At 44.3% G+C, this 12,872-nt stretch overlaps 1 non-coding gene across 1 annotated transcript; it reads left to right on the top strand.

Annotated features, from left to right (window-relative positions):
- The first annotated feature begins 2,451 nt into the window (after positions 1 to 2,451).
- Positions 2,452 to 2,524, top strand: TRNAE-CUC. Its single transcript has one exon. It is a non-coding gene; the product is annotated as a tRNA-Glu (tRNA).
- The last annotated feature ends 10,348 nt before the right edge of the window (positions 2,525 to 12,872 follow it).

The following is a 12,872-nucleotide window of genomic DNA, read 5'->3' as shown; positions in this document are numbered from 1 at the left end:
GATAGAGATAGGGCAAGACTGACAATAAAATTCAATCACTATTGAGAGTTCAACTCCGATAACCAAATCTCCAGTAACCAAGTGAACCAGGTCCCTAGGTGTTCTTGCTTAATAAGGACCTTTAAGAATCACTTACTGTGTACCAGGCCCTGGGCTATGAAGGTATTTATTTTTTAGCCCTAAACTGTGGGTCCAAATTTTGTCTCCATTGTACAGGTAAGCCAACTGAGGTTCAATGGGACTAACTTTGAACAGGGTTCATAGGACCCACTCACACAGACAACTGAGATGTGAACCCAGGCCCATGAAAGCAACAGAGGCATCTTGTAGCCCAAGAGGGCAGGCAGAGAAAGGAACGGAGGAGGATGACCTGAGGAAAGTGAGTCAGTTTATCCACAAGCACGTCTTCCTGGCTCATCAATGCAAGTGAAGTCTGGGACAGAAACCCCACTAGTAATTAAGGTGGAATGAAGATGGGGATAGTGGAACAATGGGAACCATTTTCCACCACTTGAGGCAGGGTGGTTGCCATGGAAAAATATCAAGGTGATGGGACCAGAGATCAAAGGCCTCCCCACCATCTTCTCCTCTGTTGGAGTTGAAGGATCAACTGTCATACCTCCTGGAGAACCCAAGAACACAGCTAGATATCCCAGGTAAAGGACCGTTTCTGAGCATCTATTTCTGAAGCTGAGACACAAGATAAGGTTGAAAGGGGAGTATTTGTGTCCTTCAATGATTACTTTTGTTTTGCTTTCCTGTGTGTGCAGTGTGTCTTGGGCTTTCAGGATCTTAGTTCCTGATTAGGGATTGAATCTGTACCCTCAGCAAAATTATTGCTTTTTATTACCTTAATTTTCTTTATACCAAGCTTGTTATCAAAAGCTTCAACAATGGATGCAAAACAGATAAGCATTAGAAGGAAAATTCCCCTCCTCCTAATCAAAGCCTCTGATAATTAATTTTTTCTAAAAAGACACACAAGGACTTGAAAGCTTTGCTCGCTCCTTGGGAGACCTGGCCTATCTGGACAAGGGAAGGAAGGCGTCTTCACTGTATACCCTTTAATATGCTCTGATTTCTTGTTTCTTTTAAAAATATACATAAGCTAAATAAAAATAAGTAAAATTTTTAAACTAAAATTATACACATAAAATCTAACCATCTCTTAAATAGGTGACTATGTCTCTTACAGAACTTTTTTCTCTTTGTATATAGAGACATAGATACATCACCTATACAATTGTTCAACAATTCAAATCTGTCTCATTCTTTTTAAAGGTTTGGCGGAATTCCTTAAGAGCATGATCTGTTTTAATCTAGTCCCTTTCTGTAAAAGAGAGAGGATTGAAACGTTGCTCCTCTGGTTGCATGTTTCTACATGGGTCATTACAGACTGAAAGGAAGCACAGTGCCTCCCCGGGAACTTCAACAGGAGGCCAGCTCAGAGCTCGGACGTTTGGACAACTGTGTCAGAGGGCCTATGACGTGGCACACGGAGGTAACAAAAAAAAAAAAAAGCTCTTTTTCTTTTGTTTGGCCACGCCACATAACATGTGGAATCTTAATTCCCCAATCAGGGACCAAATCCCCTTGGAAGTGCGGCGTCCTAACCACTGGACCACCAGAGAAGTCCCCAAGAGCTCTTTAATCAGACCCCTGGGCTTGAATCCAGGCTCAGTCCTTTACCATCACAGGATGTCAGGGTAAATCTCAATGTTCTGATCTCTTAAGAGGGCATCATCGCGTCCCCCTCATAGAATACTCCATGAGGAGTAAATGAAAGACCCATACAGAGCAGCCAGGCTGTGGCCTGGTCGAGAGAACCCAAGCACCAGGAAAACGATGCATATGAGTGTCATTGTCATTAGCATATTATTACCTCCTCCAGGATGACTATTGGCTAAGCGCCCTCTCCTCCAGCCACTCACTCAACATGTGTTAATTGAGTGCCTAGTGTGTGTCCAGCTGGGGTCCACCCAGCACAAGGAGAAAGGCACACATCAAAGGGAAAACTTGAGTCAACTTTGGCTCCAGAGCCCAGGATTTCACTTTACACCTCTGATGTGGGGCTGCCCTAAATCAGCAGGGCCCTTCCAAAGAGAAAAGAAAAAACTATAATAATAAATGTACCTAGAGTTCAAAGCCACTAATGTGGCTCCAGAATATTAGGACATGGTCTTTGTTTCCAGGGCTCTGAACAGGGATATTTCAAGAGAAAATTTAAGGGAGCACTTCCAGAATGCATTTTGCTCACACTCACTTCTAAACCAATGAACCTATATAGGGAAATCAGAGCAGGGTCCAGGTTTAAGTTAAATTATAATAATATTGATAGTAGTTGTAATAATATTAGCCCTTATTAGGAGTTTGCTATGTACCAGACCGTGTGCTAAGAGTTTTCCAGGCCATCATCTCATTTCATTTTCAAAAAAAGCCAAGAGCAGGACTTCCCTGGTGGTCCAGTGGACAAGACTTTGCACTCTCAATGCAGGGGGCCTGGGTTCAATCCCTGGCTGGGGAACTAAGATCCTGTATACCACAACTAAGCTCGTGTGACACCACTAAAGATGCCCACATGCTTCAACGAAGATCTGGAGCAGCCACAAATTTTTAAAAAGTAAATAAACCAAGAGATATGAAGTGCTAAGATCTACAATATACAGAAGAGCCATCAGAGGCTCGGAGAGGTCAAGGGGCTTGCCCAAGGTCACACAGCTAGTAAACAGCCAGATCAGGATTCTGACCCCAAAATGCATGCTCCAGAGAGCTCTCTGCCACTCCCAAAGTCAAAGAGTAAAGACTTCTCAACTTGGAGGGAGATTTGGACTTCTCTTCCCTTTTCTAAAACCCTACAAGAGCCATCACAAAGAACATTGGTGGAAACAATTGACGACTAGAAAGTTAACCCTGAATATTCATTGGAAGGGCTGATGCCGAATCTCCAATATTTTGGCCACCTGATGCAAAGAGCTGATTCATTGGAAAAGATCCTCATGCTGGGAAAGACTGAGGGCAGGAGGAGAAGAGGGCAACCAAGAATGAGATGGCTGGATGGCATTATCAACTCAATGGACATGAGTCTGAGCAAGCTCCGGGAGATGGTTAAGGACAGGGAAGCCTGGGGTTCTACAGTCCACAGAGTCACAAAGAGTCAGACATGACTTAGTGACTGAACAACAAGAAAGCTAACAGAAAGCTCAGTGGTGAATTCCCCTCTGCGTACACTCTGGGGCTGCACACACAGACTACAAAAGAAAGGTGACAAAAACCGGGATCTTTTAGCACAAGGCCCGGACGACAATGCATGACATTGTAGGCTGAGGCAGCTGAACCTGAGAACCCTGGGGACCTGGCCACATCTCTCTAATCGGATCTGAAAACCACATTCCTACGGTTCCCCCAGGTTGCGGTGAATTCCTTCGGCTTATTAAGCAGGTATGACCTGCCTTTTTTGATATAAAAACAATAGGCTATGTGCCTGGCCGGGCTGAGACCTAACAGAAAATAAAAAGTCAGCAGCACAAAGCCTATCACCTCCAACTCACATCTGGAATGCATTTTCTATTGATATAAAAATGGATATGTGGATAACGCATATGTGTATTTATGAATCTGGTGTATTAATCACAAAGGTCACAGTGAGAAAGGGCCATTCCGACGCCAAAACCAGCCCCCGTGATGAGCTTTCAGATGACTTTGGGGTTGGCTTATCCCAACCAAGGCCAAAGCCTCATACACACACCCTTTTCCGCGCCAAGCGGGTCTCCAACACCCAGCCAGACTAACGATGGGCGTGTTTTCTCTGGTGTCTTAGAGCAGATAACATTAAAAAACAGAATATGCTTGTGAGATCTGCTGATTCCAGCCACTTCGAATGACAGCTCTTAATTAACTGAAAGCTGGTTTCCTTGGAAAACTGCATTTTACAAGACAGCTGGTGGACTTCTTTATTTCACTTATTCAGTCAAGAAATGCATTTTGAGCACTTACTGTGTGCCAATAATGTTTCCAGGTGCTGGAGATAGAGTTACCAACAAGACACATAAAGGCCTGTACTCTTGGAGGTTCCTAACTAGTGGGACATATAATATACCAATAAATGAAGAAATATAGAATATAATTGTGACAGACAGGTTCTTCATTCCCCCTTCCATCGTTCCTGCTACCCAGTGTTCACAGCTTTGTGTAATTTCTTCCCCTTTCATATGAATGGGACTTGTTTCTTTTTTTTTTTTTTAAAGTTCATTTGCTTTATTTATGGCTGTGCTGGGTCTTCATTGCTGTATGTGGGCTTTCTCTAGTTACAGAGCCAGGGCTACTCTTCCTTACCAGGCATAGACTTCTTGCAGTCACTTCTCTTGTTGAGGGGTACAGGTTCTAGGCAAGTGGGCTCAATAGTTATGGTTACTGCTGCTAAGTCGCTTCAGTCGTGTCTGACTCTGTGTGACCCCATAGACAGCAGCCCACCAGGCTCCCCCGTCCCTGGGATTCTCCAGGCAAGAACACTGTAGTGGGTTGCCATTTCCTTCTCCAGTGTGTCAAAGTGAAGTTGCTCAGTTGTGTCCGACTCTTAGCGACCCCATGGACCACAGCCCACCAGGCTCCTCCAACCACAATATTTTCCAGGCAAGAGTACTGGAGTGGGGTGCCATTGCCTTCTCCGAATAGTTATGGTACATGGGGCTTATTTGCTCTGAAGCATGTGGGATCCCCCCAGACCAGAGATGGAACCCATGTCCCCTGCATTGGCAGGCAGATTCTTAACCACTGGACCAACAGGGAAGTCCCACGACTTGCTTCTAGCCAGTAAAATATGGCAGTAGTGGTGGACTGTTCTTTCTGTGCCTTCACATAAGATGATCTTGCTAGCTGACTCACTCTGAAGACTGTCCTGCCTGGTGTGATGAAGGGAGCAGTTGTGTCAGTCAACTTACAGGCAGCCTCTAGGAGCTGGGTGGCCTCCAGCTGACACTGACTTCTGTCCCTATGACTACAAGGAAATAAATTATTCCAATAACCTTAGTGAGCTTGGAAGTGGATCCTTACCAAGTCGAGCCCCCAGATGAGAATGCAGCCCAGACAACACATTGATAGCAGGCTTTTGAGCCCCTAAGCAGAAGACTCAGACTCTTGATGCAAAGAAACTGTGAAATAATAAATGTGTGCTTTTTAAAAATATTTATTTACCTGACTGTGCCAGGTCTCAGTTGTGGCATGCAAGATCTTCAGTCTCCTTTGAAGCATGTAGGATCTTTAGTTGCAGCATGCGAGCTCTCAGTTTTGACGTGTGAGATCGAGTTTCCTGACCAACGATCAAACCCTGAGTCCCCTGCATTGAGAGCGTGGAGTCTTAGCCACTGGACCATCAGTGAAGTGAAGTGAAGTGTTAGTCACTCAGTCGTGTCTGACTCTTTGCGACCCCATGGACTGTAGCCTACCAGGCTCCTCTGTCCAAGGGATTCTCCAGGCAAGAATACTGGAGTGGGTAGCCATTCCCTTCTGCAGGAGATCTTCCCAACCCAGGGCTTCTTTCCCAGCTGAGGCACCAGGAAAGCCCACTGGACCATCAGGGAAGTTCTAAATGTGTGCTGTTTTAAGCCACTCAGTTAGTGGTGATTTTTTTTTTTTCATGCAACAATAGAAAATTTATGGAACAATTGTATAAAGGAATAAGTGCTCTTGAAAAAAAACAATAAAGTAAAGGAATAGAGTGAGGGTGGAGGGTCCTTTTGTACAGTTGTCCAGAGATAGTCTCTCTGATGATTAGGTGACATTTGAGCAGAGACCATCAAGAAGCCATGTGGAAAATCTGAGGGAACAGTGCTAGGGGAAAAAAGAAGGGCAAACACATGGTTTCATTGAGGAAGAGAGGAGTCTGTGTATTTGAGAAATAGCCAGGAGGCAAAGTGGTCAGAGTCAAGGTCAAGGAAAGATTGATAGGAGCCAGTGAGTCAGTGGTCAGATTATCCAGTGCTTTGTGGTTCACAGCAAGGACTTTGGATTATAGGCCAGGAATACTGGGAGGCAGTTAGAAGGATATAATAAGACTCATGGTTGGTTTGTTTTGTTTCACTTGGCCGCACCGTAGCATGTGGAATCTTAGTTCCCAGACCAGGGATCAAACCTGTGCCCCCTGTACTGGGAGTGCAAAGTCTTAACCACTGAATCACCAGGGAAATCCCAAGATTCCTATTTTTATTTAAAGATTCTCTGGCTGCACTATACTGAGAAAACCTGAAAAGGAGGAGAGATGGAATCACAAAGACCAGACAGGAGGCCATGGTCATTGTCCTTATAAAACGCTGATGGCTTGGACTCGAGTAGTAGTGGAACGAAGAGAAGCAATAAGATTTGGGGTTCATGTCTCTGTGGTTCCCTCCTGTCTACAATATGCTTCTCAACTTCCAGCCACTTTGGAAGTCTGAAAAGTCTAACCTCTTGAATCCTCAGCCCAGCAAGATGGCCAGTTTCTGCTCATTTTCTATTCCATAAATAACCATGGAATTAACCAAAGTCTTCAGGAAAAAGGCTAGGATCAACTTAAGGATCTCCTTCGCTTCTCCCTAGCATTTCATATTCCCACCAATTCTATCTGTGCTGGTGCATTCCAATTCTTATAAACAGTTGTTACATGTATTTATGTCAGCGTTTCTCAATGTTTCGGGGGGAAAGTTATTTTAATCCAAGCTACAATGGAACCTTCTTTTTCGCTGATGTCTTCTCCAATGTCTGGTTCAAATCAATCACTTTACTATAGGTGTTATGAGCCCAAGACTGCCTGGATTAAAATCCCATTTCTGATACCTTCCAGCTCTGAGTCTGAGATGAATCACTCAACTTCTCTGAGCCTCAGTTTCCTCATCTGTAAAACTGGAAGAAAAATAGTTCCTGTCTCAGGAATTGTGGGCAGTAAGTAAGACAATACACATAGTGAGTATTTATATTCTTTACTCTTATTTATTCCATAGCTAGGAAAGGAAAACCCACCTTGATAGCTGGCAAGTTAGCGGCAGAACCTAAAACTCAGATCCTAGGACTTCCCTGGTAGTCTGGTGGCTAAGACTCTGCAGTCCCAATGTAGGGGGCCTGGGTTTGATCCCTGGTCAGAGAACTAAGATCCCACATGCCACAACTATTTTTACTTTTATTTATAAAAATAAAACTCAGGTCTCCCACATTTTAGTCCATATATATAGAAAAATATCAGCATGGAGATAATACCTATAAGAATGTGGATTTCCCGGAACACCCATCAATATTATTAACATAGAGTACTTTGATAACCATTCTCCCAAAGAGTAGAGTATTGATGGTATGGGAAATCAGACAGGTAAATTCAGCTAGAGAAGAGAGAAAGGAAAATCTGGACCATAGGAGTTAGGTCTATGGAGGGACTCTGATGAGCCAGGCATACAAAAGCCAGTTCTGCATCTGGTTCCCATCATGTCATGGTCTACATTGGGATTTGGGCTTCCCAGGCTGCAGAAGTGGTAAAGTGGTAAAGAACCCGCCTGCCAATGCAGGAGATGTAAGAGACGCAGGTTCAATCCCTGGGTCTGAAAGATCCCCTGGAGGAGGGCATGGCAAACTGCTCCAGTATTCTTGTCTGGAAAACCCCATGGATGGAGTCAGGCAGGCTACAGTCCATAGGGTTGCAAAGAGTCAGACACAACTGAAGTGACGTAGCATGCACACACTGCATTGGGAGAGTTCATATACTCGGGCTTTGTAAAGCTTACACTTAAGCCTTGACTTAGACCTGGAACCCTGGAGGAAGGATGGGTTCAGGTGCATTCCCATTTCTGTGCAACTTCGCAGGCGCCCAGCTCCCATAATCCTCTGAAAATGGGAGGACACCCTCTAAGGCAGTCTGTCCTGCTTCCCATCTGATTCCGCTCCTCTGCCCACCACAGGGAGACAGCAGGCCTCCCGGCCAGAAACTCAGAGGATGCCAATGCCATTCTGGCACCGCTCACAGCTCGCTCCACAGTCCTGGGAAAACGACGGAATTCCCCAGCACACTCATCTCCCGGTTGCCAGAAGAGAAACAATAAAATCCGCTTCCCAGAGAGCCGAGGGAATTAATGACTTGAGCGTTTATTAAGTGCTTTGAAGATGCAATGTGTGAAGGGTTCAGTTTTTCCCTCCCTTGCCTGCAGGTTTTCCGAAGGAGGACAAGGATTCACTAAGAGCCAAGTCCCTGGCATGCATGGAAAGTTCAGGACGCTTCCTAAGGGCACAAGTAGCATATTAACTCTCACTCGAGTTTCAGCCTGGGAAGCACAGGGATGCAGAGTCTGCAGTAACTCTCACAGACTGGCTGAATTCCCCTCCAACAGCACATCTGCAATGTTCTCTTTTTTAAATATTTATTTGGTTCTGCTGGATCCTAGGACTTCCCAAGTGGCTCAGATGGTAAAGAATCTGCCTGCAGTGCAGGAGATTCAGGTTCAATCCCTGTGTCAAGAAGATCCCCTGGAGAAGGGAATGGCTACCCACTCTCGTACTCTTGCCTGGAGAATTCCATGGGCGGAGGAGCCTGGTGGGCTACAGTCCATGGGGTCACAAAGAGTTAGACATGACTGAGCAGTGAGGCATAGCAGCACAGCCGGATTAAGATCCAGCTGTGCGGGATCCAGCTGCAATTAAGATTGCAGCGTGCGGGATCTATTTCCCTAACGAGGGATCGAACCCAGGGACCCTTGCTTTAGGAGCACAGAGTCTTAGCCACTGGACCATCAGGGAAGTCCTGGAAAATCTGAAACTTTCACAGAGCTGCATCCATATCTTCATTTATTCAACAAGTTAAAAAAACATTTTTTATATTGGAATATAGTTGATTTACATGGTGTTAGTTTCAGAGGTACAGCAAAAGTGATTTAGTTATACATATTCATACATCTCTTCTTTTCCAGATTCATTCCCCATACAGGTTATTACAGAGTATTGAGTTCCCTGTGCTACAGAGTAGGTCCTTGTTGATTATCTATTTTATATATATATAATGAATATATGCTCATCTTCCAAGGAAGATGCCCTGGAGAAGGGAAAGGCTACCCACTCCAGTGTTCTGGCCTGGAGAATTCCACAGACTGTATAGTCCATGGGGTCACAAACAGTCAGACTCGACTGAGGGACTTTGACTTACTTGAATAGAGATATAGATAGTTATATTCCACAAATATTTATCAGACACATTCTGTGTGGCAGGGATTCTCTGGGACACAGCAATAAACAAAACTTCAAAAATCCCTTCATTGTAGAATTTATATTCCACTAGGAGGCGGTGGGATGGGAGTGGAGGACACATGATAAAACAAGAAAGGCAAGTAATACAGAGTCTGTGAGATGGTGAAATGTGTTAAGAAGGAAAATAAGGGAGAGTGGTGAAGAGGGGTTGCCATCTGATGAAAGGTGGACTGGGGAGGTGACATTTGAGTAAAAACGTGGGAGAAGGAAGGGAGGGAGCCAGGGGGACACGTAAGGACAGAGTGTTCCAGGAAGAGGGAACATCATGAATGAAGGTGCTGAGGCAGGACTTATCTGGAGTACAGCATGTCAAGCTGTGTGACCAGAGTAGAGGAAACTAGAAGAGTAGTGGGAGATAAAGACAGATGGGCAACCGGAGAGGGGAGTTCTGCAAGTCACAGGACGTTTCATAAGTCATTAATACTCTGACTTTCATCTGAGCGTAGTATAAACCCACTGGTAGTAAATGGATGGATGGCTAGATGTTGGATATATTGGATGGGTGGATGGATGATGTTTGGATAGATATGTGGATGGATGGATGTTTGGATAGACATTTGAATGGATGGATGGATGGAAGGATGGATATTGGATATATTGGATGGTTTGGATGGATGGATGGATAGATGATGTTAGGATAAGATATTTGGATGGATGGACGCTAGATATATTGGATGGTTTGGATGGATGGATGGTTAGATGGATAGATGGATGGATGGATTTTGGATATATTGAATGGCTTGGATGGATGGATGGATAGATGATATTTAGATAGGTATTTGGATGGGTGAGTGGATGGGTGGATGGATGGATGATGTTTGGATGGATATGCTTGCCAAATTCTCTTTTTTTTTTTTTTTTTAGTATTTATTTAGGCTGTGCCAGGCCTTAGATGTGGCATGTGGGATCTTTACTTGCACCTGCCAGATTCTTGATTGCAAACAACTGACCCTAAGTGAGGCAGAAAATAAATGTTCAGAATACCAGGTAACTAAGAATCTACAAGAAAAATTTGAGAGGAAAAGTGACATCATTGCTCTCGGCATCTTCTGTTCGGCCTTCCAGATCTACCCTCTACCTTTCTCCCACCTGCTCTGTGCCCAGGAGGCTGACCCGTGTGGGCCAACTCAGTGTTTGCTCTGGCTCTGGCATGAGATCAGAGGGAGGGCGGTGTGTGTGTGGACAAGGTATTTATCCTCGGGTCCTTTCCACGCCAGGTCATCACAGGTTGACTGTGTCCCTCACTCAAGGCCACAGTTGCTGTCAGGAAGCCTCTCTACACACTATCTCTGAACTCTGAAAATGGCTTGCCTTCCCTCACCCCTTCATGCCTAGGAGTGGTAATATGTCCAGTTCCAGGGTACCAAACCATTCCTTTTCCTAAACATAGCCTCCGTTCACTGTTCCTTTGTGAAATTCTGTCTTCAAATTCCCTTGTTTCAGTAGGGCATCCATTTGCTGCTGTTTCCTGTTACTGTTGATTTATTCACCTTTGCACCTTTGCATAACGCTAGTGCCTAGCTCACCGACTGTTGTGTTAGAGGAATAGATGAACAACTGATGGATGGATGGAGAGATGGATGGAGAGATGCAAGGATTTGACAAGAGTGGTCAGGATTCTTGGTTCCAAACAACTAACTTCAACTGAAGCAGAAAATAAATATTCAGGATAGTGGGTCATTTATAGAATCTGCAAAAAGAATAGTGGGCAAGAGACAAGGGAGGCTAAGAGGCTGGAGTTCCAGCTCTTCAGCACAGCAAGAGCCCTACCCTTCCCATCACCACCACTGCTCACTGCCCCCAGGACAACTGTTAAACTGCATCAACGTCACTCCAAGATTTCTGTCCTGGGCAGATATCTCTTAGGCCCAGCACTAACCTCTTAGCACATCCTAGTTTCTAGGGAAAGGAGAGAGGAAATCCTCTCCCCTTGATTTTGTAGAGGGAGACAGGAGCTGTCTCCCACAGATTTGGAATTTCTCCAAAGAAGAAAGATATTTAGATAATATGTGGCTATGGATCAAATGATAGATCAAAGATAGATAGATAAGTAAGTATACAACATAGTGAATAAGTAGTATTGAACTTGACTCACTGAAGACATACTTAATAAGTGGTTTTGGGAACTGTCTGGTAGTTCAGTTCTTAAGACTCTGAGTTTCCACTACGTGGGGCAAGCCCTGGTTGGGGATCCAAGATCCCACATGTTGTGTTACACAGCAAAAAAAAAAAAACCAAAAAACAAGTAAGTGGTTTTGTGAACAAATAGCCCTGTGAAGAAGACATCAATACAACAGGATTATGAGACTTCATGAGCCTCAGCAAGTTTTCGTACTGATGGATAAAAAAACAGTAAAGACAAAAAAAAAACAGGCATTAGAGATTAAAGAAACCTGAGAAGGCAGAATTTCCAAGAATGGATATTTATGAACGTGGTGCTTTTTCGTACTCTATGAGGGAGGGACATGCTCCATGATCAATACTGCCTTCTTGACACCCCCTTAGAGATTCACATGAGGCATGGGCACAGAAAAGTCTCCAAAAACTCTTGTAAAAATTGTTTAAATGTGTTGGATTTTCTTTATCATTCCAACGTGATACACCATGGAATCATTTTCCACATAACAGTCTGGAGATTGAGGGGGTCTGTGAAAGGAAAGCTCTTATCAGATGTTGGGAATAATATGGATGGGGTGTCAGGGTGGAGCTCTGTTGGAGAAAACTTCATTTTGGAACATGATCTCTCACTGTCATGGAGGGGTGGGGGAGGCAGAAACCATAACCTGAGAAGACCTGGGTTGATAAGGACATTCATATTCAAGATGCAAAGCGCAAGACCAGGACATCCTGGAACGGGACTTCCTTCTTGAGCCTAGATTTCAGAATTCTATCATGATTGATTCTATCTGTCCCATCACTGGAGTAACAGTGACTTAAACAGGGTTCGGATAGCTCAGCAGTAAGGAATCCACATGCCAATTCGTGCCAAAGCAGGAGACATGGGTTTGTTCCCTGGGTCAGGAAGGTTCCCTGGAGAAGGAAATGGCAACCCACTCCAGTATTCTTGCCTGGGAAATCCCATGGACAGAGGAGCCTGGTGGGCTACAGTCCATGGAGTAGTAGAGTCAGACACAACGGAGTGACTAAACAACAACCCTAACTATAGCATCTCTCAGAGCATTTAATACACAAATGATCTTCATCAGTCTTCAGTGAGGGAATCGAGGATGCACTGTTTTGCTCAATATATGAGACCAACAACCTCCTCCCTTTTTTGATGGAGTATCTACCAGAATAAACATTCCATAAAACACACTTAAGAAAACCAATGATGACCCAATTTCTTCATTTTACAGAGGGAGGAACTGAGACCTAGGGAGGAAAATGAACCTGCCTAAAGTCAAACACCAAGCAAAGATAAGGCCAGAATTTGCAAATCCCAGCTCTTTCCACCGTGCTGCATGGTAGAGAGGTGTTCGATCAATGACCTTGGAGCTCAGCTCCAAGAAATGAAAAGTAAAGAAGATATATTTTACTTTTCATTAAATGCTTATGGATTAGGTGCCTGAAAAGTACACACACACACACAAATTTTTTGAAAGACAATGAAATTTGGGAAA

This window comes from Cervus canadensis, chromosome 1 (genome assembly GCF_019320065.1).
Source record: "Cervus canadensis isolate Bull #8, Minnesota chromosome 1, ASM1932006v1, whole genome shotgun sequence".
Taxonomy (NCBI): Eukaryota; Metazoa; Chordata; class Mammalia; order Artiodactyla; family Cervidae; genus Cervus; species Cervus canadensis.
This window is presented reverse-complemented; position numbering and strand designations above follow the sequence as displayed.